Raw genomic sequence first — 27,045 nt, forward strand, 5'->3', positions numbered from 1 at the left:
CTTAACCTGATTCCTGGATAGGACTCTAATCTTGTTCCCTTTCCTCCAAACACTCTTTCCACATGCCTAACAATTGAGTCATCCATGACCAGAGCCTCAAACACCCCCACCCCTCCTCATTTGATCCCCTCATCTCTTGGTCACTCTTAACTTCCATGATGCTTGAAGGACCCACTCCCTTTTCTCCCTCTCACTACCCTTTTCCAACCCCCTCTTCCTATCCTCTACTCCACACTTCCCCTTCCTAGCGGCCCCTTTCCTCTTGACCTGCCCCCACCTGTAACACGTCCACAAACTCCGTCTTCCCTTCTCTGGATTTCCACATGTCACTCTCTCAAAAATCGCAATCGTAAGGGTGCTTGCGGTGTCTTTCCCCCACAGTATTTTTCTCAAAATATTAAGTCATATGTGATGTGTACCTAGTTTGGTTGAGAGCTCCGCTGCAACACAAATATACATCATTTCGGTTATTTTGGATATATTCTTTTCACCCGTTAAATGTCATCCGGAGTGTCACTATTCATCTCAGTGAACCCAAAAACTATGGATTCAATACTAATGTAAGTCGTTTTCGATTTTTTAAAGCCACTCCCTCCACAATCCACCCCCAGGGGTGCTAGGTGTGTATGTCTCCCATGGTATTTCTCTCCAGATTGTACTAAATCATATATTTACCAAGTTGGGTTGAAATTAGAGGTTTTCCTATAGTTGCCGTCATTTTTAGCTTCTATATATTTATGTAAAGATATTGCTCCTTAACTTATACAGCCCCCTAAGTACCGAATGTATTGCGGGCTAGGGTAAGCCTTCACCTTCAATTATTGGAGTGACCATTTCATGATTTGATTTTATTATTACTCAAATTTGACTGAAATTAGAGGCCTACCAATACTTGATTATTCACCGACAGGTGATTCCGGAAAGAATAAAATAAAAATGAAGCAAATCCGTCCAGTAAAATAGAATGACGGACTAGACAAATTCCTTTTAGTAAACTTGTTTTAATTTATGGACGAGAATAGTAATAATAGTTCAATAATAGTAATAATAATTCAACGGTAACATACAGTTACAAATGAGACTCTTCCTCCGTGACAGAATATTTATAGTGGGTTGCGGCCAATGTTTATCGTTTATGTGCGTTTTTGGCCAGCTCCCTTAGTTAAAGACGAGAAGTGGAATCGTCATACCCTAAACACTGGTCGTTAAACTGAAGAACATCCGTACGTTTCTTTTCTTCGCCAACTGTTAAACGTCAGATGATGCTGAGTTAGGAAAAGTGCTACGACTCTATTTTGTGTTAGTGTATTTTTCAGTTCCAACAGCAACAAAAAATTAGGTATCTGTAAATTTGATCATATACACTTCACGACAATTTAACCGCAATTGATTTCCCTCATGGAATATCAAAAGTTCATTCATTTAAAAATAATCTCAGAAATTGGTTGCACGAACTATTAGGAGACTAAAAGTGTTCTTATTATAGCAGACCTACATATTGTGCCCTAAAATGAATTAGAAATATGGGTAAACATGAAATCTCGGGCAGATACGGTGTAAAATCGGATAACGAGTGCATAGGATGGCTAGATACAAAAGAGAGTGTTATGTTTTAAATTAGAGAAAACAACATCCAAGTATGCAAATATATTATGAAAAGCAAATAAGAAATTCATGAAAAGAAAATGACATTGCATCACAAATCCAGCATTGCATTACTCATAACCGATATCTGTGCTATGGCATAAACGTTGAAGATTAATAAATTAACCTTGCCATCAAATAAAACATAAGTTCTGCATTTAAATGTGACTAAACATCCTCATTTATTAAGTTTCCAGTATGTTCTTCATTTGGTTATCACTCACTGTCACATAAATGTAAATAATTTGATAGTTCACTAGTTTGTTTCTCTATAGTGTGATTCAAATAACTTAAAAGTATACGATTTATTACCTCATATTTACCTAATGAAAACAGATCAAACCTGATTAAACCACTGATATCACTCCTACATATACTTAGGAAGTATACTTATATAATTATTAACCAATTAAAACAAATTTACATTGTACTGTCACCGAAGTACACCCATTGGGAACTTTGTTGAAAAACATAAGTTAAATCAACATCTCAATTTGAAGTCTTACCACAAAAAATTAGTCATCACTATAATCATGTAGGCTAATCACCTGTTATGCTGTAATTTGTGGCAATTTTAATCCGATATGATTTCACTTTAGGACTGAGCAATAAGTAGAATGATACAAACTCGTATTTGGTCTTCACACCCCACCATGTGGTCAGGCCAGTCTCCAAGATTCATAGCTCATGGTTAGGTCTTTTGGAAGTCCTTCACGACTTGAGTTACCCTTCAGCTCCCCTCCATGATTTAAGATTCCGTAATGGTGTTGGAAAAGGCTGCTGGTTGGTTGATCATCCTCGAACTCCTACTCATGTCGAAACTAGGTGAAGAAAAAAATGTGGACGACGTAAATCTTGCGTATCATAAGATATTGCCTCATCCCAGATGAACTCGTGTCGTGGTGATATCAATGTAAAGAATTGCACTTCACCTTTTTGCAAAACGCTCAAATCGAACTTGATCGATGTCTAACTCCATGAGTAATATAACCTGAAAAGTTATAATCGCTTTAACACAGGATAACCTCTTCATCGAAATAATTAATTGTATCGGCTCTCCACTTTGCATTACCACTATGCATGCTTAAGCGAACTCACGTGCAACATGATGAACTACATAAAAGCAAAACGTAACTTGACGATCAGTCAGTAACTGACGTGTACATGGCACACACCTCGCACAAGAAAAAATATGTATCTTGACCATAACATGTCAAGGATTAACTCACTCATATTATGGTTTGTGAAACACAAGGATATTATTAACAAAATCACTGAACGTTACACTAATTATTACGTTACTTCTCTGCATTTGGCAGTCAGTTAAAAAGTAACTCACATTACTGTTCCCAGAAGTTCTATCCGACTATGCGTGGACTTCTAATATCATATTTTACAATCACTGTTCAATTTAAACCATCTAACACATGCTTCAATACTTTCGGACACTACCGGTAATGACATTTTGCATGCTTGCATTAGCGCGTGTAAGTGTTCACAATCCAAGTGTCCAATTCGATGTGGTATACACCGCTATCTCGAATTAAAAAAAAACTCGTGAATACATTGTAATAATCGTGGTCGCTACGACATTTACATAATTTGATTGCCCACCCGAATTAATTGTATATATATGTATAATGTATCATGTGTAATTTTATTCATTATTAACGTCCATCATCATCATTTACGTAATTGTACGTAAGAACGAGAAATAACTTTTAATTGTAATATATTAATATATTCCGTGGTAATGTCAAGACAGGTCTTGCGCTAACAGGCTACTTGGTGTCTCGCAATAGTCCAGGAAGGTTAATTTTGGATGGTTCTTGGAAACGTACGCAACAGCAAGAGGAAGATACCTAATTTCGTTGTTACGACGCTAAATCACCCCATATGACGTGCTCCTATTAGGAGGGCTTTTTCTGTCAAGGACAGACACTTCATCTATATATCGAAAGGGTTGTGACGTATTGTGACCGTTCACAACGTCACCTATGGTATGTCATGATATCCAGGAGATGAAATATGCCGTTTTCCGCGTCATTCTACGATAAAAACTGCCCAAGTCAGAATTTTTCTGCCCGCTCCAGGACTCGAGTTGCAATATCCAGAGTCGCGCGACCCAGCTCTAGTTGCTGGTAATTAGCAGCAAGGCGGTGCAAGAGCGCTTGTACTCGAAACTCTCTCACTCCCACCGCGAGCGAGATGAAACCATACGCGTTATCACGTGACAAAGAATCTAGGTCACTAACTGAGCCCAGAGAGTAGGTCCAACGTGAAAACTAACATTATACCATGTTTTCCTCGCTCATCCACCACTACCAACTTATCGCGTTCAGCTGTTTTATTTCTGTTAATTTTCATAAATCGCAAAATACCCACTGGATAATTAAGCGCAAACATTCATTTGAATCAGGGAATTTTACGCATAATTATGAGACCGAGAAGTGCTCTACTTAACTGACAGAGAGATAACTGCGCTGTAAACAAGGGCGCGTCTTAATGACTAACAGATGTTGGGCCCTAACCGTGCCAAGGAACACAAGGAATCCCCTGTGCTCGTCATCATTCACCGCCAGAGATTAAAGGACGCTTTTAAGATTGCTTCAAAACCTACGAAGTTAGTTTAATAACAGTCACTCAGTGGAGATGGGAATACAGGAGCTACATTTCGATACCCCGTTCGTCACTGTACGTTGCGTATTAACGGATCAATGTGTGAGAAAGGATTGCTTTTTTTCCCCCACCCTCAGCATTCGGGTCTCTAGCGTAGCGCGCCTATATATTCATGAGCTGAGAAGGAGACACCAGCCAGTGCGTTCTTATTGTAATGCCAGTACGGTAGTATTCCGTCGTGGCTTGTGAGTGAGTCGTTTGTGAAGAAATAATCTTGTAATTTGAGTAGTGTAATACAGTGATCCATTAAATTCTGTGAGTATGTGGAAATAATCACCCTCTGAGTGAGATGTTAGCGTGTACAGTGTGCCGCAAATTAATAAATAGGAACGGTACGAAACTGTAATAACTGATACCCGTGTGTAAAAAAAGGTCGTACATCAAGCCTCCTATGTGTCTAAGTTAATACGGCTCAGTTAACATATATAGTGACGTACTTAGCGAAGTGGGTGGAGCGTACGTGCTTGATATCAATATGAATTACCAAGAAAGTCAGTGAACAGCTCAGTTAGACCTAATTGAGGACAGCGCCGCGTTAAAATAACCCGCAGTACAGTTGAGAGCTCGACTTACGGCTAAGTGCATTAGAACAGGCCTGAACTAGTGTCATGAATACGAGAATGCTAATACATTAGTGGCCTAACCACTGTCGTTTCTAGGGAAACTAGTGAAATTTCTGGGCCTATAATCGCTGCCTACAAGAAGAATAGATAAATGAGAAGGGATTAATGTCGGGCTTCTGGGACATTACCGACATTAGGTTGGAATGCTCGTGCTATTGAGCAAATCCAACCATATGTTCAAATTGTGGTGTGTGATAAACTAACGTATTCACTTGAGATAATTTCCCCTCATTTACATGTCTACGTGAACGCCGGAGTGAACGCCGACGCCCATCTGAATGCCAGAATTTTGCCTGCATATTAGAGAGAACCAGACGCATAGCTGTCTTCGCCTGGTGTAGCAGAGAACGTCAAGAACGTCATACCAGATCAAGCCGTCATGTTCGTGACCTGCCAGGAAGTCATCATGGGTCTTCACATCACCGATGGCGTGATGCAAGCAGTTTAAATCCATGGAGTGCCTCCCTGTAAAGCTGTGAACGTGGTATCCAGAAGGCTGAGTACATTTCCAAGTATTTATATCTTTGAAGGTCGTGTCCCATTGTAAATATGTAAATTTTTCACTTAGATATAACGTAGACTGCAAGCACGCCATTTCAGAGGGATAATAATTATAATTTCATTTATTTGGGTCTTTTATGGAATACTTCTTCATGGTTTGGGAACGGCCATATTTTACTTCCATTTTTTTTACAAGGGTTTGATAATGCATGACGTAAATTTAAGGACCTCAGATTAATTATGTGTGAAGTACTGTCAAGTAAAAAGGGCTTAAATATTTTACGTAAACGACTCCAGTTATCATCTTTCTACAGCCAATATGATTCCTCAAAGATATCTCAGTAACTGATTTTTTTTGTACTTCACAAGCTCTTAGGAAATCCTCCTTACTAGAAATTAAAACTGCTGGAACAACGAATGGAGCATGAGATTGGGGTATATATCTTACATCGCTAATTAGTTCGCGAATGTGCAAGTTAACTTGGACCCTGATGGCAGGAGATCATCATTAGATCTGCATCGTGGTCGATGTACCGAGAGGAAATGAAATGGCTGAACAGGCTGTAGCCATAATATATATTGCGAAATGAAATGTGAAGTTCCCTTGGAATCTGTCATTAAGACACGCGAGGTGCATATCGCGATGTGAATATGTTGATTAGGCCGGATATAGGGCCGTGATTTGTGTGATGCCATTTATGGCCAGTATTGAAAGAAGTGAATAGATTATTTGCCGTGAAGTCATTGCCCGAGAAGGCTAGTGGACCGCTCTTGAAAGTGTGGCACGGGTAGCTCCCAGCGGGAGTTTTATGAGCCCCTTTAAACGGGGGAGTGAAGGCGTTTCTTCAGTGAAATAGAACAGACACAAGTGGCGAGTTTCCTTTCCTTTCGATACAAAGATTATGTGTGCTAATTTAAATAGAGCCAACGTCGCAGAGATTCCAAATGAGCATTAAATGAAGGACCCCTCCAATTTATTTCTTTAATTATCCACAGCGTATAGGGAATTCCAGGTCAGATATACCCCGTCTCAGAAGGTCCTGAGTTCATCGCAGGAGACAGTAAAGCCTCCTGTCACAAGCGGCAGGTGAAATAAGACCACCTGCGGCCCATTATGTGTATGTGAAGTGTATATATTCTTGTCCATTCGTTGCAGGTAGTGCTATAATACTTTGTTTATGATGTCTGGTATTGAAGTCGCTAAATGCTTGTCCATAGGTAACATCGTTGTGTAAATAATGTCCTGATATATGTGTTGATAAAAATCCTAATGAAATGGGCGTGTTTGCCATACTGCATATTTGGCAACGTTTAAATCAAAGTAGTGTTGTAACGCGACTTTCAAAGGATTGGGAGTGTAAATTGCCTATTTCAATTCATACGATACTAGCAAACTTATATCATAATTTGATGCAAATTGAATATATCAATTCTCGACAAACAAACAGAATTACAGCTGGATATGCCTATGTTGAATAGATTTGTGTGTAAAGTGATTAGTGTAAATGTAAAGTGAAATAATTAGAGAGAAAACGCCTCTCTAAATTTGAGATAGTATAAATAACCCAAGAGGGAGCGCCTTCTTAAGTTGGAATATTTAAACGTATAATGAAGTGTAGAAAGGACTACCGAACATTTAAACGTCAAGATCACCCAAGTTAATATATGTAGGGTGTTTGTATGGCATACCCATGTAAATAATGTGTTTCACTAGTATAAGTAAAAATTTATTATACAAGATATTGTCTTTCTTCTCATTAGTAATGAAATGGTATTCCTCTCATAATTAACTTTCCCCCCTACTATAGAGACTATTACTAAAGGACTTACCGCCCCATCGGACAGTCCACAGACCCGAAAATGCGATACCGACTCGGCTAGCGAACTATTCCAGTAAGGGAGGGTGAGGCTTCGACAAACCGGGCTGAGTTCGAAGCTCACCGATGGTGCTCCATTCTAACGTCATATTTATGAACAATGGTAACTGGTTTATGTACAGATGCCTTGGAAAGGTTACATAATTGGCGCCCCGTAACGTGTGGCCTTATTGTTGTTTGGGGCGAGTTACATATTGTTCTCGCGACGCATAATTTAGCGTCCCGTTGTTGGGGCAAGTTTGTAAAGCCCTACGGCACCATAAACATTGATATAGCAAATATTAAGGCACAAGTTCGAATACCACTACTATAAAAGGAGTACCTAAGGTAGTGGGATTATCAAATTGATTCGGTTAGAACTGAACGAATGGAAATACCAAATTTTACCCGTATATTAAATTTGCTAGAAGAGAGGAATACAAAATAGAATCAGAGCGTGTGAACGTGATAGTTAATATGGATAATGTGTCGGATGGAGTGCGTAAGCCGCTACCATAGACAGTTACGTCACGCGCAACGATATTTGAATGAGTGACTGGAATAAATTAAATCCGACGGATGTAGGGAGAAGAATGAAGAGATCGTGTACCAGGTTAAGTGGAAATATACACGATGGTCACTCAGAAATATGGCGGACCTGAAAAAAAAGTTATGGAGTTGTGTAACTTCATGTGAGCAATAAAATGACCTTCCCATTGTTGAGGATAAAATGACTGGACTGAGTTCTTCAAATTCTTCTGGTCACAGGTTCATGCCGAAGGCGATGCGTTTGTAGCAGGCCTTGGTAGTTTAGGGGATTCATCCAGTGTAAACAGGGTAGATATCGCGGACAAGAGTGGAAGCCTCATCACTCTTAATTTTTTTTCTCTCAAATGAACAGTGCAATGTTGTCAGTTCGAGACGGGGAATTGTCTGCTAAAGCATCTTCCAAATCTCGAGGCTGAAAACATCCAATGTTTATTAAGTGCATCACATTTCTGGCACACGTAAGGTACCGAGCCCATTTAGGTCGCGGATTTAGGTAATATTTATCTTATAAAGGGCTACATGAATTTAATTATTAAAAAACAATATGTCGGGATAATGTTTATGAATTACGTAGGAAAATACTAGGGAAACACAAGTAATTGTTAGGAGGTGTGACGCAGCTGTTTTGAAGCTAATTTTGGCGTAAAACGACTTGGTCATTTTCAAAAATTGCACACCTTCCTAAGTTTAGGAAACTGAATCGTATGAACTGAAATACCACGAGCAGCTTAATTCAGGGGGGCACACATTTCTCAAGAAGTGTAGTATTACGGATGTGGAAGGTATTAAACAGTTGATGGCCGCCTTACTGGCCGAACAAAGTGAGAAGCAGGCAGAGCTTTTCAGGGAACAGAGTGCGAAGTTTGATGAGCGTCTTGCGAAATTGGAACAGGCTAATGCGGACAATAGTGAAAGACAGGCAGGACTTTTAAAGGAACAGTTAAAGGCTGATAGTGATAGGAAGGCAGAACTATTAAATAAACTAGGACAGGCAACCACACAAATTGAAGAACGTTTAGACCAGCACAATAGTCGAGTAGGTCAGCTCACTGCACGGTTAGACGGATACGAGGCGTCGTGTAAAGCCCAAGCTGCGGAGCTCAAAGAACATGTTAACTCTCGCATTGATGACGTGACGACACGCATAGATTCCCTCGCGTTGAAGCTAGAGCAAACCAGTCGCCGTCTGGATGAGCGTACAGCCGAAATAGAAATTAAAATGACAGCTCAGGAAAGCCAAATAGAAGAAATGGAAGGACAGATAACGCAGGTTCGGGACAGCACAGAGACGAAGTGCAAAGAATATATCGACCAGCAGATGGACCGAGTGAAGGTTGAATTGAGGGTCACCGCCGAGGAAAAAGAACATGAAATTACTTTCGACACAATTCAAAGGGATGTAAATATCAAAGCAGTGAATGAAGCAACAGGGCAATTGAATGTTCGACAGGAGAACGCTGCAGAAATGAAGAGAATTCAGAAGGGCATGACGAGACGACGGAAGAAGAAGAAGAAGAAGACGGATAAGGTGAAATACCGGAGGAAGGAGAAGAAGATGAGAGAATCACCGGTAATCCGGAAGAGTACACTTAACGTTGGTCTTCATGAAGGCATAATCAAAAAGCTCCAGAAATTTTTGATATGGACCAGAGGAATGGACAACCTTATGAGTTATCAGCGATTATCTAGGATATTGAGAAGATGCGTCACTGAATCAGGCCGGTCGCATGACGATATTCAGTTCGTCAGGAAGAAACTAGAGAAGAAAATCGTCAATGAAAGGATACGTCAGAGAGTACTTAGAAGACATGGGAAAACAGGAAACTTTCGTCTCAACACAGTGTTCCATACAAACTACGGACTTAAGAAGACCACTTTTACTACGGGAATTAGGGAGCGCACTAAGAAGGAGAAATTTGCTATGTCGCATGGCCAGAATGAGGTACCAGGGATGCTCAGCCCAAGACCTCGTGCTTTAGAAGTAGGGTTGAGTAAATAAGAGGAAGAATCGACACACTAATGATAAGCTACGATCCGACTTGAAATGTATATTGTGTACATATGGAATAACATTAATTTAACTAGTATAAGGAATAAAGGATATGCCATCAAAACACGCCAGAATATCAAGACGCTGAGAGACATGCGCAAAACTATAACTACATTAATGGGATCTTGTACAAATATGTGGATGATGCGCATACTCGTCTTAGAGTGGTCGTTCCACCCGCTCTCCAGGTTGACTTAATATGGCTGACGCATCACTCCATAGGACACGCTGGTGTAGACAAAGTCATGGCGACGCTTAGAGAAACCTTTACATGGCCGCGAATGAGGAGGATGACTCGTACAGTTTTAATGACTTGTGACTTCTGTCAACGTATTAAGCCCAACGCGTACTTACTCAAACAACCACCGAAGCCGTTGATTCCTGAGAAGCCCCGTGAACTGTTTTCCATGGACTTCTATGGTCCGCTTCCAAAGGCGACCAGGGGGCTCCAATTCATTTTGGTGTGCATGGACGTCTTCAGCAAATATGTTATGCTGTGTCCAGTACAGAAAGCGAATACACGTACCGTTGTCAACCAGATAAGGAATAAGATCATTCCCAAGATGGGCAAACCCGATAAACTCTTAACCGATCACGGATCGCAGTTCACTTCAGCCGCGTTCCGTAGAGACATGGAACAGATGGGAATTCAACACCTCATGAGTTCGATTCGACATCCAGAATCGAATCCGTCTGAAAGGATTATGAGGGAGATCGGAAAATTTTGCAGAATCTATTGCCCGAGACAGCATTGGCGGTGGGTAGATGTTGTTCCAACCATCATGGAATGCATAAACTCAACCGTACACGAATCGACAGGGCAGATTCCTAGCGTCGTGCACTTCAACGAACATCCCGAGAGACCATGGAAAGATGTCGTGCCATGTCCAGAAGATCCTAGACCATCAGTAGAGTTGAGGGTGAGAGACACGTTGGAATCTCTGAAGAAACAGGCAGAGAAGCGGTTACGACGATTGCGACGCAAACGATTCCACAGACCTCTACGTGTGGGAGAACTTGTATTGGTCAAACGTCCCGCAACTTCGGATCCACCACGGAAATTTTACCACAAATTTGCAGAGCTGTATATTGGGCCTTATCGAATAATTCAAAATTTAGAAAATAACGCGTACAAGGTACAATCCATGGATGGGACAACTGAGGCTATCTATAACGCCTCAAATCTGAAATTATACCATGTGCCAGGACAATTACCGGAGGAGAATCCAAACGATCCAGATGACCTAGAAGATGAAGGACAGCCTCCAGAAGAAGACGAGGACGACGACGGAGTGGACGTCGCGGATGAGGAGGATCCTGAAGAAGAGATGGATGGAGTAAACTACATGGAACTGGAAGATCACCATGGGATGGATGATAACACTGGCGAGTCGGGAGATGAAGATTGTCTAGCATGCACGGAAAGACGAGATATCATGACCCAAGAATACTTGCATATCCTTATGTCCAGATACGTTCTAAGACAAGAAAATGCCATCCTACGATACACTCACATTTAATGATACGAGAACCATGTGATTGGTAAGAAAAATCCCTACCCGTGATTTTTCTTATTTTAAGCAGGGGAGGGATGTGACCGTTCACAACGTCACCTATGGTATGTCATGATATCCAGGAGATGAAATATGCCGTTTTCCGCGTCATTCTACGATAAAAACTGCCCAAGTCAGAATTTTTCTGCCCGCTCCAGGACTCGAGTTGCAATATCCAGAGTCGCGCGACCCAGCTCTAGTTGCTGGTAATTAGCAGCAAGGCGGTGCAAGAGCGCTTGTACTCGAAACTCTCTCACTCCCACCGCGATCGAGATGAAACCATACGCGTTATCACGTGACAAAGAATCTAGGTCACTAACTGAGCCCAGAGAGTAGGTCCAACGTGAAAACTAACATTATACCATGTTTTCCTCGCTCATCCACCACTACCAACTTATCGCGTTCAGCTGTTTTATTTCTGTTAATTTTCATAAATCGCAAAATACCCACTGGATAATTAAGCGCAAACATTCATTTGAATCAGGGAATTTTACGCATAATTATGAGACCGAGAAGTGCTCTACTTAACTGACAGAGAGATAACTGCGCTGTAAACAAGGGCGCGTCTTAATGACTAACAGATGTTGGGCCCTAACTGCGCCAAGGAACACAAGGAATCCCCTGTGCTCGTCATCATTCACCGCCAGAGATTAAAGGACGCTTTTAAGATTGCTTCAAAACCTACGAAGTTAGTTTAATAACAGTCACTCAGTGGAGATGGGAATACAGGAGCTACATTTCGATACCCCGTTCGTCACTGTACGTTGCGTATTAACGGATCAATGTGTGAGAAAGGATTGCATTTTTCCCCCACCCTCAGCATTCGGGTCTCTAGCGTAGCGCGCCTATATATTCATGAGCTGAGAAGGAGACACCAGCCAGTGCGTTCTTATTGTAATGCCAGTACGGTAGTATTCCGTCGTGGCTTGTGAGTGAGTCGTTTGTGAAGAAATAATCTTGTAATTTGAGTAGTGTAATACAGTGATCCATTAAATTCTGTGAGTATGTGGAAATAATCACCCTCTGAGTGAGATGTTAGCGTGTACAGTGTGCCGCAAATTAATAAATAGGAACGGTACGAAACTGTAATAACTGATACCCGTGTGTAAAAAAAGGTCGTACATCAAGCCTCCTATGTGTCTAAGTTAATACGGCTCAGTTAACATATATAGTGACGTACTTAGCGAAGTGGGTGGAGCGTACGTGCTTGATATCAATATGAATTACCAAGAAAGTCAGTGAACAGCTCAGTTAGACCTAATTGAGGACAGCGCCGCGTTAAAATAACCCGCAGTACAGTTGAGAGCTCGACTTACGGCTAAGTGCATTAGAACAGGCCTGAACTAGTGTCATGAATACGAGAATGCTAATACATTAGTGGCCTAACCACTGTCGTTTCTAGGGAAACTAGTGAAATTTCTGGGCCTATAATCGCTGCCTACAAGAAGAATAGATAAATGAGAAGGGATTAATGTCGGGCTTCTGGGACATTACCGACATTAGGTTGGAATGCTCGTGCTATTGAGCAAATCCAACCATATGTTCAAATTGTGGTGTGTGATAAACTAACGTATTCACTTGAGATAATTTCCCCTCGTTTACATGTCTACGTGAACGCCGGAGTGAACGCCGACGCCCATCTGAATGCCAGAATTTTGCCTGCATATTAGAGAGAACCAGACGCATAGCTGTCTTCGCCTGGTGTAGCAGAGAACGTCAAGAACGTCATACCAGATCAAGCCGTCATGTTCGTGACCTGCCAGGAAGTCATCATGGGTCTTCACATCACCGATGGCGTGATGCAAGCAGTTTAAATCCATGGAGTGCCTCCCTGTAAAGCTGTGAACGTGGTATCCAGAAGGCTGAGTACATTTCCAAGTATTTATATCTTTGAAGGTCGTGTCCCATTGTAAATATGTAAATTTTTCACTTAGATATAACGTAGACTGCAAGCACGCCATTTCAGAGGGATAATAATTATAATTTCATTTATTTGGGTCTTTTATGGAATACTTCTTCATGGTTTGGGAACGGCCATATTTTACTTCCATTTTTTTTTACAAGGGTTTGATAATGCATGACGTAAATTTAAGGACCTCAGATTAATTATGTGTGAAGTACTGTCAAGTAAAAAGGGCTTAAATATTTTACGTAAACGACTCCAGTTATCATCTTTCTACAGCCAATATGATTCCTCAAAGATATCTCAGTAACTGATTTTTTTTGTACTTCACAAGCTCTTAGGAAATCCTCCTTACTAGAAATTAAAACTGCTGGAACAACGAATGGAGCATGAGATTGGGGTATATATCTTACATCGCTAATTAGTTCGCGAATGTGCAAGTTAACTTGGACCCTGATGGCAGGAGATCATCATTAGATCTGCATCGTGGTCGATGTACCGAGAGGAAATGAAATGGCTGAACAGGCTGTAGCCATAATATATATTGCGAAATGAAATGTGAAGTTCCCTTGGAATCTGTCATTAAGACACGCGAGGTGCATATCGCGATGTGAATATGTTGATTAGGCCGGATATAGGGCCGTGATTTGTGTGATGCCATTTATGGCCAGTATTGAAAGAAGTGAATAGATTATTTGCCGTGAAGTCATTGCCCGAGAAGGCTAGTGGACCGCTCTTGAAAGTGTGGCACGGGTAGCTCCCAGCGGGAGTTTTATGAGCCCCTTTAAACGGGGGAGTGAAGGCGTTTCTTCAGTGAAATAGAACAGACACAAGTGGCGAGTTTCCTTTCCTTTCGATACAAAGATTATGTGTGCTAATTTAAATAGAGCCAACGTCGCAGAGATTCCAAATGAGCATTAAATGAAGGACCCCTCCAATTTATTTCTTTAATTATCCACAGCGTATAGGGAATTCCAGGTCAGATATACCCCGTCTCAGAAGGTCCTGAGTTCATCGCAGGAGACAGTAAAGCCTCCTGTCACAAGCGGCAGGTGAAATAAGACCACCTGCGGCCCATTATGTGTATGTGAAGTGTATATATTCTTGTCCATTCGTTGCAGGTAGTGCTATAATACTTTGTTTATGATGTCTGGTATTGAAGTCGCTAAATGCTTGTCCATAGGTAACATCGTTGTGTAAATAATGTCCTGATATATGTGTTGATAAAAATCCTAATGAAATGGGCGTGTTTGCCATACTGCATATTTGGCAACGTTTAAATCAAAGTAGTGTTGTAACGCGACTTTCAAAGGATTGGGAGTGTAAATTGCCTATTTCAATTCATACGATACTAGCAAACTTATATCATAATTTGATGCAAATTGAATATATCAATTCTCGACAAACAAACAGAATTACAGCTGGATATGCCTATGTTGAATAGATTTGTGTGTAAAGTGATTAGTGTAAATGTAAAGTGAAATAATTAGAGAGAAAACGCCTCTCTAAATTTGAGATAGTATAAATAACCCAAGAGGGAGCGCCTTCTTAAGTTGGAATATTTAAACGTATAATGAAGTGTAGAAAGGACTACCGAACATTTAAACGTCAAGATCACCCAAGTTAATATATGTAGGGTGTTTGTATGGCATACCCATGTAAATAATGTGTTTCACTAGTATAAGTAAAAATTTATTATACAAGATATTGTCTTTCTTCTCATTAGTAATGAAATGGTATTCCTCTCATAATTAACTTTCCCCCCTACTATAGAGACTATTACTAAAGGACTTACCGCCCCATCGGACAGTCCACAGACCCGAAAATGCGATACCGACTCGGCTAGCGAACTATTCCAGTAAGGGAGGGTGAGGCTTCGACAAACCGGGCTGAGTTCGAAGCTCACCGATGGTGCTCCATTCTAACGTCATATTTATGAACAATGGTAACTGGTTTATGTACAGATGCCTTGGAAAGGTTACAGTATATCGGCTCTCATTGGAACGAGATGTCATGTGACATCAAGGGAGGAAGTGGGAATATGAAGAGGATTTATATAGATCTACACGGCGGGGTGAAGATTATTCTGATTCAGATTCTGATCCTGATTCTTCATCATTCTGATTCTGCATTCTGCATCCAGCTTTCTTGAGTCTCCATTCTCAGGTAGTCCACGGGTTTTTAGAGTCACTCTGCTTTCTGAGTGCATCGCTTACGATGTGCTTATACTCAACATTTCATATCGGCTCTGTGAGACTTACTCAGATTATTTAGAAAGACAATTTCAAATAATATAGAAGGACTGGATGTTTCCCGTTCTCTCTATTCAATTAATTCCGATGTGAAATTTCACATTGTAAGGCTGGTACTATGTTTTTGGTACTCAGCACAATAGGGAGTGATAGATTCAGGGTGGAATCCATTCCATGTATCAGATGCCAAGGATGATGCCGGTGGAAGAGGGACGACAACGATCAACCACGGAAGCAGACGACGAAGAGATCAACCTGCGGTGAGCATTAGTAATCCTTGTTAACGCAAGTCCGCGCGTGTAGTAATGAATTGTAATCTCAGTTAGTAATTTTTAATTTTGGTAAAAACTCGTTTTTAAGTAATTTCATCTTATTTTAAATAAAACATTTTCTTTTTACGTCGTTAAATAATTGATTTTTAGTAGGTTCCCTATGTTTTTCCACATGGTATTTAATGGTTAGTATCCCTATACCTTACGACCGAGATCGTCTCATTAAATTATGTTTAGTACTTTTTATATCTAAATTCGGTTTCAAATTACATTTAATTTCGAAGCCTGGCGTCCAGCGTGCAATTGTTGTTAATTATCTATATAGGGTGTTTGATCCGTTACAACATGTTTAAATTTGTTCCACACCATTACGGCAACCTACTCGAGGTTTCGAACATCTAACAACGAATAGACACTTCGTATTGTAAAGGCGTTATTCCATAACGTAACCTTCACGAAACTTCGAATGATTAACAATTCACAAATACTTTGCCGTTGTAGAGACGGTATCCGTATGGTTAAGAAAATAACTAACAACGTATAAATTCTTCATGTTGTAAAGACGGTGTTTCACACAGAAAAAAAGAATAATGTTCTTCTCAGTAGCCGATTTATTCCCTCCATGTTGATCAAAGATGTTGGACGGGAAGATGTACCACTTCCGAGTACCATCACGTGGTCAAAAGAACATACAACGAAGATGTCACACATGCACCTACGAAACATTTGGGTGGACTCATGCATGTAACCATTCCTGGTACAGTATAGAACAGGCTGCCTGGCCGAGGCGGTAAAGGCGTGCTTGCTTCGCCCGGATGGACGTGGTTTCGAATACCCGTCAGGAAGTCGTAAAATTTAAGAAACGAGATTTCCACTTTCGGAGGTGAATACGGCCCTGAGGTTCACTTAGCCTTTACCAAAAATGGGTACCAGGTTAATTCCTGTGGGCAAAAGCGGCTGGGCGTAGAATAATTACTCTACCCCATCACGTGCCGAGGTTACGAATAGTGGAAGCCTTTACCTTCCATCCCTCCAAGGGACTTCATGGCCTGTACGGAGATAACTCTGCTTTATTACATATATAACACCCCCACACTGAATTTATTACAGTTGGACGTGCTGTTAGGGTCGCGCAGCTGTGAGCTTGCATCCGGGAGGTAGTGGGTTTGAACCCTACTGTCGGCAGCACTGAAGATGGTTTTCCGTGGTCTCCCAATTTCACACAAGGAAAATGCTGGGGTTTCGGTGCGACGTAAAGAAAAATTGTAAAACATATATTTTTATTACAGACGTATTATTATTATTATTATTATTATTATTATTATTATTATTATTATTATTATTATTATTATTATTATTATTATTATTATTATTATTATTGTATTTGTACAACCTCTCCATGATTATTGGCTACCGCATTTTTGCCTGATGGCAGAGTTGTCTTTCGGAGACTGGTAGAACGTTGTATAAAGCTGATAATTTGGTTCCTGACTCAGAGATTTCGCTACTGTTATTTTGAATTCCATCTAGGGACTTGAAGTGTGTGACCTCTAATAGAATATTGCACCCATGTGCGTATTGCACCAGGGATCCTTTAGTAACCGTTTCCAACTTGCCACTACTGAGTCGTCATTTCTAACCGACCATCAGCACCCAGTCAGTCCTTGTAAATACAGTCTATATGTGTGTAACGTCTAGACCTTGAACTGAGGTGCTCATCCTGGGGGCGACGGGCAGGCTGGGGCAGTGATATAAGGTAGGTAGCTGAACTTTACTAATTAACAAGTGAACTTAACTATGTGTGGTGACGGAACATACAAGCGATTACCCCATAGCATGTAACTGTGAGGTTGTGTCGCGGTTACCTTAGTTTGAATATGGGGCTTCTCTTTTTTTCAGTTAGTGTGTGACATTAAGGTTTCTAGGCTGTCTACGGACAGAGTGTGATCCCCCGTTTGACAGGTTATGTAAATGTTTCCTAACGATGTTCTGTGTGGATCCTTGTCCCTCTTGTACATTTTGCTCTTGGGTGACTTGAGATTCTAATATTCCAAATTTCCTATCCTGCTTTCGGTTGTTACTGTTTTGGTTGTCCTTAGTCACCCGTAGTATATTTTATAGACTGCCTCACAGGGCCTTCTGTCCCTTTAGGTTTGAGTTCGAGTCATGTCTTGGGATTGCGTGGTTGGGTTCGGCCTCCTTTTTCTTCTATTCTAGGCCTTTGCATTAAAGTTTTGTTCTCCATTTCTTGGCCATTTAATATGAACTTCGGCTCCTGTTTTTTGGATCATTCTCATCCATGTGTATTGTTATGTTTCCCTAATGAGTATGGACAACGAGAGTCGGGAATATGAATGCTGTGAAGTTTTTTTGGAATGGTGGAAAAGTTATTCTGAAATGTATTCTTGATCATTATGATCAGTGAAATACTGTGTGTGAAATCCAGCGTTCGAGACCCTTCTCTTTTGTAACGTTGTTTGGGAAGCTCACTAAGTCAATCGAGGCTGATGCCTCATTAATTTCATGAAGCTAGGACTTTGTTAATGCGAGGTAAAATGGGAGCTTCATCTACCATGTTTGAATACTAAGTTCTAAAACTTGCTTGTTATTTGCTATGGTATAATCTCAAATATTTACCTCTTGTTAAAACCAAATCGTTACTGTTGTTAGTGATCAGTAAAGAAAATAATATATTTTTGAGGAAATATCTTCAGAATTAAAAGTTTTGGGTCTGCATTTTCCAGTAATTTAATTCCACCGCTTCTTCATCCTCAGATCAACGATAATAATTATATTAAATATGAAATAAATGTAATATATAAATGTATATAAATATATGTAAATGTTAACATAATAATAATAATAATTGAAATTGAAGTTCTTCTCCATCCATTATTATTATGATTACTGTTTGTGCAATATTTTTACCTTCATTAAGAGTTGGAGTATGTCCACATCGGAGACATTTATTTTGTACAGTATTAAGAAATACAGACCTATTCGAGGGATCCACTTAGGCGAACCTTCGTGCCAAATTTACGGGCATTTCAGATAACCATTTTGTTTATATATTCATATCAAGCTCAGGGCAAGGGAGTATCAGTAACATTTCAAATGGCGACCAATATTGCTACAATAATATTACATTTTGTAGTATGATACATTTAATTTGTTCAAGGAGGTAAGCCACTACATTCTAGACGAAACTCCAAAAATATATTAAATGAAAATAAATTCGTAGTGAGTAAAGTGATTCTACAGCCGAAATTAACAGGCATGAATACTCTACAGTTTTAGTCCAACATGTGTTTTTAGGATCGAATGAAAACAATTGTCCAAGATACAATCCAGCATTGAAATTCTTCTCCATCCTCTCCACAGATTTGCGAAGTCAGACGGACGACAGCCGGTAAATTTCTCTATAACTCGACAACTGCAGGCTTGTGTTCAGACTGAACTTTTCTTCTAACTACGAGCAATATCATATTACTGAAGTACGAACATGTTTACTGCTTGCAAATTAGCATCCATGTCATGTCCGGAATGTTTTTAAATACGAGTGAATTTGTTCAATAATGGCATGTTTACTTTACCCTTTTCAAGATAAACTTCCATCACTCCGACGCCTCGTGAAACCGACAACGGGTGCTATATCGCATTTGCAAATGCACTAGTGGAAATGGAATGTGTTACTCCATGAAGGATCACTCCGGTATTTATCAAACGTTTTGGAGATATTCACTACATAACAGGTATTAAATGATTAAACTTTCAGCCCATTCGGAACTGTCCATCTCCATCATCATCAATATGAGGTAAGGCCCCCACGGGGCCCGATTACACTTTTGTATTCGGTGTGGCATGGAAGCGAACAGCCCCCGAATATCATCTTCAGGGATTTCTTGTCATGCCTGAAACACATGCTAGGTAAGTTCATGAAGATTGCAGGCTGGAAGCTTGTAGGACTGTACACATCTTCCCATCAGATCCCAGACATGCTCTATGGGTGAAAAGTGAGGTTACGGGACACGTCAGTCAAGGATACGTACATTCCCAAAGGTGTTTCTGGTGTGATCTTCAGTGTGGGCTCTTGCATTATCTTACTGGAATATGCCATTAGGTACCCTCGTCATGAAGGGTATGACAACAGGGTTTACGATTCTTGTCACATACCGCCGATCATGTAGTCCCTCTTCAAATTGTACCAAATCCGTATTGTTTCATATCCAATTGCTCCCCACACCATGATTCCTCGAGTTGAAGACGTATGCGCCTCTATAATCTCTTCTTCCTGTTCCCTTTCACCAGGTCGTCTACGGACATGTTCACGTCGGTCTGACCTCCAAAAACAGAAGCGATACTGCTCGCTTAACACCAAAGAATGCCACTCGATGTCCCAGTTGATTCCGGCTACACCTTGTAAGTCTCCCCTTTTCTGTTGTTTGGTGTCAGCGGTAATCAACGCATGGCAACCCGAGATCTCAACCTAGCTTCCAATAATCCGTTCCCGACGGTTCGTGGTGACCCTCTGTCTGTAAATTCTGCTCGGACTTCAGCTGTTGCCATCTGTCTGTCCGTCAGAGCCAACCGACGAATCCTACGATCTTCTCATGGTGTAGTCCTTCTGGAAGGACCCGTTCTTTCGCTTCGTGCCACACTGATATCCTCAGTCCATCTCGTCACTACTTGTTCTGCAGTCATTGAACTAAAGCCAACTGTCTGCGCAACCTTTCGGTATGATGTTACCACATCCCTCATGCCAATGATTCGACCATTCCCAAAGTTCGAAAGATGGCGATAAGCTACGCCTACACGTCCTCCGGGCATTCTTCGTTACGATCTCTACTTGAAAAGAGACAGGAACGTTAGACACACCAAACAGCCATCACGCACACGCAACAGCCACCATAATTTGGAATGGCGTTTCCCTGTATTTGATTTTTTTCGTAATAGTGTTTGATCTGTAAAAGAAAATATATTTTCCGATAGATTAGAAACTTTCTCAGCAATAGAATGACTGTGTGAGACTTTATAATATCCTGATAACGTAACGTCGCTTACAAAGCCTACTTTTATATTTCAACCAGACATCTTAACAGTATATTTCATACATTGATTAACGACAATTCTCTTAAGCAATAGGTAATTGTTATAGCAACAGTCGGACTGAGTGACCTAAACGGTTGAAGCGTTGGCCTTCTCAACCCAACTTGGCAGCTTCGACCCTGGCCCAGTCCGTTTGTATTTAAAGGTGCTCAAATACGTCAGCCTCGTATTAGTAGATTTTCTGGCACAAATAAAATACTGCAGGACCAAATTTCGACACCTCAGCGTCTCCTAAAACTGTAAATGTAGTTAGTGGGACATAAATCTATTATTCATTTTATTATTATTATTCCTATTCTTATTCTTATTATTATTATTATTATTATTATTATCATTATTATTATTATTATTATTATTATTATTATTATTATTATTATTATTATTATTATTATTATTGAGTCTCCGCCGCAGCGCGCTGGTCTCTCACCGCTGGTTTACATGGTTCAAATCCCGGGCACTCCGTGTGAGATTTGTGCTGGACCATGCGGACTTAGGACAGGTTTTCCTCCGAGTACTCCGGTTTTTCCTGTCATCTTTCATTCCAGCAACACTCTCCAATAACATTTCATGTCATCTCTCGGCCATTGAACATTGCCACAGAGGAGTGCGACAGGCTTCGGCAGGCGACACAATTTCCATTTTTACTGCTTGTGTAATATTTTTACTTGAATTCCATTCATTCACTTTATAGATTTCATTCCTGACCCGGTCAGATGACTGGAAATAGGTTGCGGACTTTCATTTGTATTATTATTATTATTATTATTATTATTATTATTATTATTATTATTATTATTATTATTATTATTATTATTATTATTATTATTATTATTATTATTATTATTATTATTGTTATTGTTGTTGATCTTGTTGTTAATATTATAGCAATCATTTTCTTTATAAATTATTGTATAAATAGCTGGCACAGTGTTTATGAAATATCTATTTCATCAAATAATCGATGTCCACAATATCATGACAAATATTTGTATTTCGTATATCTGGTAAGCTATATAGAATTGGTATGTGGAAATAAAAGAAATGATGTGTAAATGACGATGAGCATTATTTATGTTTCAATTCCGAAACACATAAACAAATTATTGCTCATCAAATAATTTGGTAGGATGGAAAGAATTATTGCTTTCGGGTACTGTTGATAGTAATGAATATTTCTTTCGCCATTACAAAAAACGCATTATATTATGATCATACATGGTTGCATAAGCACTATAGTCAGTCGTCTGTTTATGAACACAGTTTGGCAGCCTGTGTCAACAAACTAAGTGCCTAATTAATATTTTGTTCGCAATTAGTAACGTGGTCTCTTCTGTCCACTTGCTCCTTGTAATGAAGTAGGTATCAATAATAAACATCGTATTCTAGGTTTCACTTAGTGATTCCTATCCTAATTTACTCACTGCATTAAATAATAATAATAATCGTATGGCCTCAGCTACCGTTTGCAGACATTTCGATTTGACGCCATTTGGCTGTCTGCTCGTCAATTTCGACGTTCCGGTTTACTCTGTCTGCCATCTAGCGGACCTAGAGTAAACCGGATCTCTCTTGGGCGTCTATGGCTGAGATTTAATTAATTTTGTCGGGTAAATACCAAATGTATCACCAGAGTTCTTTTACATGCCGACATCGTACGACATGGAGTGTCGAATGGACTTTTTTCCGCCCTTCAAAAATCCGACTACCTCTGCCGGGTTTGAACCCGCTATCTTGGGATCCGGAGGCCGACACTCTACCACGGATCCACAGAAGCAGCTACTCACTGCATTAATCTCCTACTTTACATTCATGTCTCAATTTGCACGAAATGACCTTATCATCACAGCCAATTCACTTCCGCAGCCTCATTCTACGTGTTAATTCCTTGATTGAAATCTTTTGTAAGGTTATTTTACCTGTAAAATAAATGATTACCATAAATAATGATTGTGAACTCAATTTGTTATCCTCCCTACTTCTTGATTTATTATCAGGACATCCTGTTCAGTTAAACATGAAATAAAATTTAACACAGATTTTCAAAAGTGTTGTGTGAGCGTAGTGAACACAGACTCAATATAAGGATTAAACAGACAGACAAGGTACAGGAAAAATCTTACCCACAGGGTGCCAGATTTCAGAAAATGTTGTTCTTATTGGCAATGCATTCTAAGGTTCACCCCTGCCCAGCATATAATCCCCTGATCTCAAAACGTCGGATTGCATTTTCCATAGACTAAACTAAATTTAAATGCTTCATATCATTCCTTTCAAAATGTGAAGGAAAATGTCACATTTTCAGATGTTACGACATTCTCTTCAACGAATTATAATATTACATACATACATACATACATACATACATACATACATACATACATACATACATTATCATTATAGACTGTTATGCCCTTCAGCGTTCAGTCTGCAAGCCTCTGAGAATTCACTAAACGTCGCCAAAATCCTCGATTTGCAACTAGTGTTGTGGCCTCATTTAGTTCCATACCTCTTATCTTTAAATCGTTAGAAACAGAGTCTAACCATCGTCGTCTTGGTCTCCCTCTACTTCTCTTACCCTCCATAACAGAGTCCATTATTCTCCTAGGTAACCTATCCTCCTCCATTCGTCTCGCATGACCCACCATCGAAGCCGGTTTATGCGTACAGCTTCATCCATCGAGTTCATTCCTAAATTAGCCTTTATCTCCTCATTTCGAGTTCGCTCCTGCCATTGTTCCCACCTGTTTTTACCAGCAATCATTCTTGCTACTTTCATGTCTGTTACTTCTATCTTATGAATAAGATATCCTGAGTCCACCCAGCTTTCGCTCCCGTAAAGCAAAGTTGGACTGAAAACAAACCGATGTAAAGATAGTTTCGTCTGGGAGCTGACTTCCTTCTTACAGAATACTGCTGATCGCAACTGCGAGCTCACTGCATTAGCTTTACTACACCTTGATTCAATCTCACTTACTATATTACCATCCTGGGAAAACACACAACCTAAATACTTGAAATTATTGACCTGTTCTAGCTTTGTATCACCGATCTGACATTCAATTCTGTTGAATTTCTTACCTACTGACATCAATTTAATCTTCGAGAGGCTAATTTTCATACCATACTCATTGCACCTATTTTCAAGTTCCAAGATGTTAGACTGCAGGCTTTCGGCACAGTCCGCCATCAACACCAAGTCGTCAGCATAGGCCAAACTGCTTACTACATTTCCACCTAACTGAATCCCTCCCTGCAATTTTATACCATTCAGCAGATGATCCATGAAAACTACAAACAGCAAAGGTGAAAGATTACAGCCTTGTCTAACTCCTGTAAGTACCCTGAACCAAGAACTCATTCTACCATCAATTCTCACTGAAGCCCAATTGTCAACATAAATGCCTTTGATTGATTTTAATAATCTACCTTTAATTCCATAGTCCCCCAGTATATCGAACATCTTTTCCCTCGGTACCCTGTCATATGCTTTCACTAGATCTACGAAACATAAACACAACTGCCTATTCCTCTCGTAGCATTTTTCAATTACCTGGCGCATACTGAAAATCTGATCCTGACAGCCTCTCTGTGGTCTGAAACCACACTCGTTTTCATCCAACTTCCTCTCAACGACTGATCGCACCCTCCCTTCCAAGATGCCAGTGAATACTTTGCCTGGTATACTAATAAATGAGATACCTCGATAGTTATTGCAATCCTTCCTGTTCCCTTGCTTATAGATAGGTGCAATTACTGCTTTTGTCCAATCTGAAGGTACCTTACCAACACTCCACGCTAATTTTACTACTCTATGAAGCCATTTCATCCCTGCCTTCCCACTATACATCACAATTTCAGGTCTAATTTCATCTATTCCTGCTGCCTTATGACAATGGAGTTTATTTACTATCCTTTCCACTTCCTCAAGCATAATTTCACCAACATCATTTTCCTCCTCCCCATGAGCTCGGCTGTTTGCAACACCACCATGATGATTTCCTTTTACATTGAGAAGATGTTCAAAATATTCCCTCCACCTCTCCAGTGATTCCCTGGGATCTATTATGAGTTCACCTGAATTACTCAAAACACTGTTCATTTCCTTGTTCCCTCCCTTCCTAAGATTCTTTATTACTCTGCAGAAAGGTTTCCCTGCTGCTTGACCTAGCCTTTCCAGGTTATTACCAAAATCTTCCCATGACTTCTTTTTGGATTCAACAACTATTTGTTTCGCTCTGTTTCTTTCATCTACGTACAAATTCCTGTCTGCCTCGGCCCTTGTTTGGAGCCATTTCTGATAAGCCTTCTTTTTACGTTTACAGCTGCTCTCACTTCATCATTCCACCAAGATGTTCGCCTGTTCCTATCTTTACACACAGTTGTTCCTAGGCATTCCCTTGCTGTTTCTACTACAGCATCCCCGTATGCCACCCATTCACCTTCTATATCCTGAACCTGTTTACTGTCTACTCTTCGAAACTTCTCACTAATCATACCCATGTACTTCTGTCTAATTTCCTCGTCCTGGAGATTTTCTACCCTTATTCGTTTGCAGACAGATTTCACTTTCTCTACCCTAGGTCTAGAGATACTTAGTTCACTACAGATCAGATAGTGGTCTGTATCATCGAAAAACCCCCGAAAAACTCGTACATATCTAAAATATTTCCTGAATTCAAAGTCTGTTAAGATATAGTCTATTATGGATCTGGTACCCCTAGCCTCCCATGTGTAGCGGTGAATAGCCTTATGCTTGAAGAATGTATTCGTAACAGCTAAACCCATACTAGCACAGAAGTCCAGCAAACGCTTCCCATTCCCATTAGCTTCCATATCTTCCCCACATTTACCAATCACCCTTTCGCATCCTTCAGTTCTATTCCCAACTCTCGCATTGAAATCGCCCATTAGCACTATTCTATCCTTGCTGTTGACCCTGACCACGATGTCACTCAATGCTTCATAAAACTTGTCAACTATATCCTCATCTGCACCCTCACATGGTGAATACACGGACACAATTCTTGTCCTAATTCCTCCCACTAACAAATCTACCCACATTATTCGCTCATTTACGTGTCTAACCGAAACTATATTGCGTGCAATGGTATTCCTGATAAAGAGCCCTACCCCAGACTCTGCCCTTCCCTTTCTAACATCCGTCAAGTACACTTTATAATCTCCTTTCTCTTCCTCATTATCTCCCCTTACCCGAATATCACTTACTCCTAGCACATCCAGATGCATCCTCTTTGCTGACTCAGCCAGTTCTACCTTCTTTCTTCCATAAGCCCCATTAATATTGATAGCTCCCCATCGAATTCCATTTCGTTCGCCAAGTTGTTTCCAAGGAGTCCCTCGCCTGTCAAATGGGAGTGGGACTCCATTACTCCCATAGGTCCGAGGCTTGCTTAAAGTGTTCTGAGCTCGGTAAATTCATGAAGCAGGATGCTGCCCTACTTGCACATAGTCCAAGTGAGGACCTCTCCTGTAACGGGTTATGGACCACCGGTGAATTGTATAGTCCTAGCCGCCTGAGCACAAGGAGGGCCACGACTCAGAATATATCCGAGATGCCCACTCCCATTCCATAGCAACTGGTATCCCGACTCTCAGGACCACTTACTAGGCCACTCAGCCGTTGCCCATGGTTCACGAACTAGGACGTGACTACAGTAACCCACAAACATGAAGTATTAATATTACGGCTCCCGATTGAGGTAACTAAATAAAATTAAGGAAAATCGATTGAGCTTACTGAATTTTTTTATGATGATAATGATGCTTGTATTTAAGGGGCCTAACATCTAAGGTCATCAGCCCAGTTTTTTAATGAATTAAGCTTTAGATTATTCCCCAGGATTATGTTGTTCCTAACTTCTGTGTTCATCAGTCTTCTTCCTGCTAAGCAGTAATTTAGAATCGATTTACTTTGTTACTTTAATTGGCCATGTCTTTACATAAGGAGCTCTAAGGGATATTTGCCTTCTTGCAATGTATACCACGCTGTTATACATTCTTGTCACCCGATACAAGCTCTGTGTTTTAGAGAACGTT

This window comes from Anabrus simplex, chromosome 2 (genome assembly GCF_040414725.1).
Source record: "Anabrus simplex isolate iqAnaSimp1 chromosome 2, ASM4041472v1, whole genome shotgun sequence".
Lineage (NCBI taxonomy): Eukaryota > Metazoa > Arthropoda > Insecta > Orthoptera > Tettigoniidae > Anabrus > Anabrus simplex.